Source organism: Gallinula chloropus (assembly GCF_964237585.1).
Source record: "Gallinula chloropus genome assembly, chromosome: 2".
Classification (NCBI taxonomy): domain Eukaryota; kingdom Metazoa; phylum Chordata; class Aves; order Gruiformes; family Rallidae; genus Gallinula; species Gallinula chloropus.
The window spans coordinates 117,078,612-117,083,458 of record NC_140086.1 but is presented as its reverse complement, the minus strand read 5'-3'; the positions used below and the strand labels follow the sequence as shown (position 1 = coordinate 117,083,458).

The following is a 4,847-nucleotide window of genomic DNA, read 5'->3' as shown; positions in this document are numbered from 1 at the left end:
GGCATGTGTAAAAAAATACTTATTTTATTGCAGGCTGCTTATTCCTTCTAGTGCTTTCCAGCAACAGTAATGACACTGACTGGCACATGATTGCCCCTCCACCATAAACTGATCAGGTTCTCTGTGCCAACAGGCTGCCCTGGGCTCACCACCGGAGCTCGGCACTGGTTGTACTGGCTCATAGCACTGGCCATGCTGGGCCAGGCACACTGCCCCAGCAGCACCCAGTTCTGGGTGCTCAGGAGGACTGCCACCCCTGGCAGGTCTGCAAAGGGGGCAGCCTTGCTGCCCAGAGAACACCTCTGCTCCGACTGGAGAACACCGAAAACCACAACACACCTTTCATGGGGACACTGAGGGTTGTCTTCTCAGGGCTCACTGACCCTCTGGGTGTGAAATCTGCAAGCTCCAGCACAGAACTGGGTGGGTTCCCCTCACCGCAGCAATGCCGCCTAACTGTGCAACACTTTTAGCCTGTGGTTTTCCTGGCTCCACATACTCTCTTGTTTAACTTTTAAATTTCATTTACAATATTATTACCTCAACAGACACATTATTTTTTCCTCTGTGAATTTTTATGGGGATTTTGAGGACAAATCTTTCTCAGCAGTCAAGGGGAGGCAAGACCTGTTTTGCTGAAGAGCTCCAGAGTACCTCTCAATCCCACCAGATGTATTTCATGTGATACTGGCTGAAAAATCCGTAAAAACATCCTTTCCTTTTCCTAATATAGATTTGTGAGTCAAAGGAGCCAGGACAAAAAGGAGCAGTTAATCTGTTTATTCAAAGGAAACACTTCTACAATGACAGGAACAACACTGTATGGAAACAGAGATGGAGTTTCTACATGCTACATGTCGTTTACTGGCGTTTAGATTTAGTGGCAAGCGCTGGGGGCACAGAGCTGGAGGTCACACGCCTCCAGAGATGGTGCGGCCTACCAGGCAGCTCTGAGGATGTACCCACATGTACAGATCTCTACGAGTGACCAGCATAGGGGGCACCTCTGCTGTTTTGGAAGGCATCACCACCAAAATCTGCTTTGGGTGGCAGCAGCTCCAGGGACCAGCCGGCTGCACCCCTGGGACCATCCCACAGCAAAGCACCAGGGCCTGGAGCTGAGAAGCCTCTTTGTCCAGGAACTGAAGCAAAGGGTGAATGGTGGCAGTGGCTGAGGTGATTCCCACTCTGCCTGTCCCTCTTCCCACTTCCCGGGGAGGGTGTCCCACGCCTGTCACAGGGACATGGGGATTCACATACAGAACTGCCTGCACAAGGCAGAGCATATTTGGGGGTGAGGCAGAAGCGATGTTTTCATCACAGGAGAAAATAAATGCTGGAGGAAGCATCCTGCTGGCTGACATGCTTAAAAAGAGCTCTAAAACGTACCTAAAGCTCGTTCTGGGGCAAGCTTGTAAGGCCACCATTTTACAAACACACCAGTGCCCTTAGGAAATTTGTGCTGCCACTGACTATGCCGTGGTTCACAGCACATCACAAAAGGGGGCATAGGCATACTAGTCCTCACAGGAGGATGCTGTGTAGGTAGTACAGCCTCCAGGGCCATGTCAGACCTTGGGCCAGCTGTTCACAGCAGAAGGCAGCAATTCACAGGAACCCCGCGCTGTCAGAGCAGCTGGAGAACTGGCTGGTCACTGAAAACATCCGACTAGACCTGGAACTTCTGGCAGGTCTGGTGAGGACACAGACACAGGACTGAAATAGTCCTCTAAGATGCTGCTTGAATGTCACCCCTGCAAAGGCATAGATCACGGGATTCAGGCAGCAGTGGATGAAGGAGATGGTTTCTGTCACCTGCAGGGCCAGGGCTATCTGGTAGCTGGCCTTGCATTCGTTGATGACGTGCAGGCTCTGCAGAGACTCTAGGAAGAGCACAATGTTGAAGGGAGTCCAGAAGAGGAAGAAAACAATGACAATGATGATGATCATCTTGATTGCCTTGGTCTTCTTCCAATTTTTGCATTTTTGCAGGTTTTTCAGTATCTGGGTGTAGCAGCAAATGAGGATGCTAAGGGGAACCAAAAGCCCTAAGATATTGGTGGCAAACTGAGACGTGACCTTCCAGGTATTGTTGCCTGTGGAGATGCACTGCACAGACTGCTCTATTTCCAGCTGCTGCTTGAACAAGATGTTGGGTATAGAAGCCAAGAAAGCCACCAGCCACAGGATTAAAGTGATAATCAGACCACAAGTGGCTGTCCGAACCTTTATGGCGTAGACAGCATGGACAATTGCTATATACCTGTCTATGCTCATGAGGGTTATAAAAAACATACTGCTATAAAACCCTGTGTAATAAATGCCAGCCATTATCTTATGCATGGTGTTGCCAAAAACCTGCTGGTCTGAGGCAGTGTAGGCTTGGAAAGGGAGAGGCACAATGAAGAGGAGATCGGAGGCTGCCAGGTTCAGGAGGCAGATGTTAGTCATTGATGTCAGCTTCTTCCTGGTCAGGAACCCATAGGACCAAGGAGTTTCCCAGGAGGCAGATGACAAATACAGTACCATACAGGATTGGCAGAAAGAGGGATGTGAACCTGTGAATGCTGTTTCCTTCATTGCACGGAGCAGTGCTGTCATCATATTCATGGATATATCCATAGTAATCTTCTGTTGTGCCAAGGAAGTGGTTTGTGGGATCCATCTCAGATATCTGTAGAAGAAAGAGCAAGGGATAAATGGCTGGCTGTCCTAGAACAGGACTCCTGCCATGGCTTCTGCCTCTCCCTGTGCTGCACCAACACAGTGAGTCAGCCCCCAGACAGAGAGGGGCTGTAAATGCAGTCTTGGTCTGACTGGCTGGACAAGAGCAGCCATACCACCCAAAAAGGCTGCACCTGCAGCCTGCCAGGAGTTCCTGTGCATCCTATACAGTGTGAGCATTAAGGTGCTCTTGTTTTCCTTGAAAATGCCTCAGTCACAGTGAGTTAGCCCTTCATGACAAGGAAAAATTAATGCTGTGAAAAGTCATCTTGGTGCAAAGAGGTACCAAATCTGCACCTGATCTACAAATCTTGATGTTCTTGTGCTCCTTGGGGTGGGGATGATTTCTGCCTAGTAGTGTTGGGGTCCTTATATAAGGACAATTTTTAGCTGGGCTGATCAGTGCTGGATACTGGCATGGAGTGCAGAGACTCGTAAACTACTTTTCCATGGGGGAGGGGGGGGGGGGGGTGCAGGATCACATCCAGCCCCCCCTCTCCTCTGCAGCTGCAAGGGGTTTGCTGGGCTGTGCAGCAGCACTCGCAGTGCTGAGCCCTGGGCTGCTGCAGCAAGGTGGCCACTGCCCTCTGGGTTAGCTGGTGAGCAGCTCTGCAGTGCTGATTCCTGAAACACAAGAGCTCACCCCTCCTGCCTGTTCTGCCCACTTCAGTTTTCTAGTTTATACAGAAGCAAAACAGGCTGGGGGGTGCTTCCTCGCTGTCATTTCGGAGGAATTGCAATGAATGCAGCTTTAAAACACTGCTCTCCAAAAGTGAGTCAGTGCCTTACCAAGCTCTCTTTTGTTTTCTTGCTATCACCTCATGACCCCTACAAAAGGAGATCTGGGGTGCAGAGTTAAGTGGTCGCATTTTGAGAAGTAATGGCTCTTTCAAAAGGCCTATTTCAAAGGAGTTGGTCTTGTCAAAGCACTCGTGTGTTTATTGTGCCCTGCATCTATATTACACTCACATACAGGTTGATCACATCTTGAAAGAGCTTCAAACACACACAGTTTCCAGGAGGAAACAATCATTTTGTAATAATGATGGCTACTGAGCCGTAGCAATATCATGAATGGCAGCTGTTAATGCATCAGAAGCAGAGAACATGCTCTGCTGAGTTTGTAATTGTGTATGAAAGGAGAGAGAATGGTGAAAGCTTTCGTATTTCTTTCCTGGCTGTGCCACCCTGTGATGGGAAACAGGAGGATCCCTATGCACAGCACTGAGGGGTGCTGGAGTCAGCGTGAGTCTTCTGCTCCAGGTATGGACACTGCTCATGCCTCGCTGACCAGCCACCACTTTTCTGGGGCACCAGGACTGTTTTAACCATAGTCAGCTGGCATGTGCAATGCAGAGAACCCTGTTAGAAATACAGCACTGAGCCCTATGGAGTTCCTTGCATGGAAACGAGGAGTGTTGAGAGAAAAGCAGTGCTGCAATCTACATTGATAAGGTAATTCTTTCCTGCGATCAGTTTTCAGCTGTATGTGTATAGGACAACTGTGTTATTAATTTCAACTTTATTTTTCAAACCCAAGACCCAGTAAGTTTCTAGCACCAAAAAGATTTAATTTTATACACTGTTAGTTACCCACCAAGTGAATCTGTATCTATATGTACATATATTCACCTGTAAAAAGGGAAATAAAAAAGTCATCTACTCACTGATTTCTTCAGCTTGTTTTGTCTGATGGTGTCTTCGTGTTCTTTGTGAACAAACACGGATTTAAACCTTATATCTGAAAATAGGAAACTGCACTTCCTGTGTGATCTATTGCAAAACATTATTACAAGAATCAAGGGTATGGTTCTTCTTTTCAGAAAAAAACCACTTTCCAGGTTGAGTTTGCAACTTGGTGATGAAGACTTTATGGGCATCTACTTGTTCAGCTATTAACCTCGCAAAGTTAGTGGCCAGATTGTAATAGTTGATAGGATAGAAGCTTACAACTAACAGAAGCAGTGCTTTCATGATATAAGGCTAGAAGGGGAAGAGTATTTCCACCACCTAGGTTAAGGCATCTGATACCTAAATTAACAGGCTGGCTTTTGCAGGCTCCTTCTGGGGTCAGACAGGCAGTCTTGCCCAGACCCACTTTCAATCGTGTCTGCCTTTGACTC

The 4,847-nt window shown here is 47.8% G+C and overlaps 1 pseudogene across 1 annotated transcript; it reads right to left on the bottom strand.

The window, feature by feature from the left end:
• Positions 1 to 1,608: 1,608 nt before the first annotated feature.
• Positions 1,609 to 2,665, bottom strand: LOC311189075 (C-C chemokine receptor type 8-like; annotated as a pseudogene). The gene has a single exon. The product of its transcript is annotated as a C-C chemokine receptor type 8-like (transcript).
• Positions 2,666 to 4,847: the final 2,182 nt, after the last annotated feature.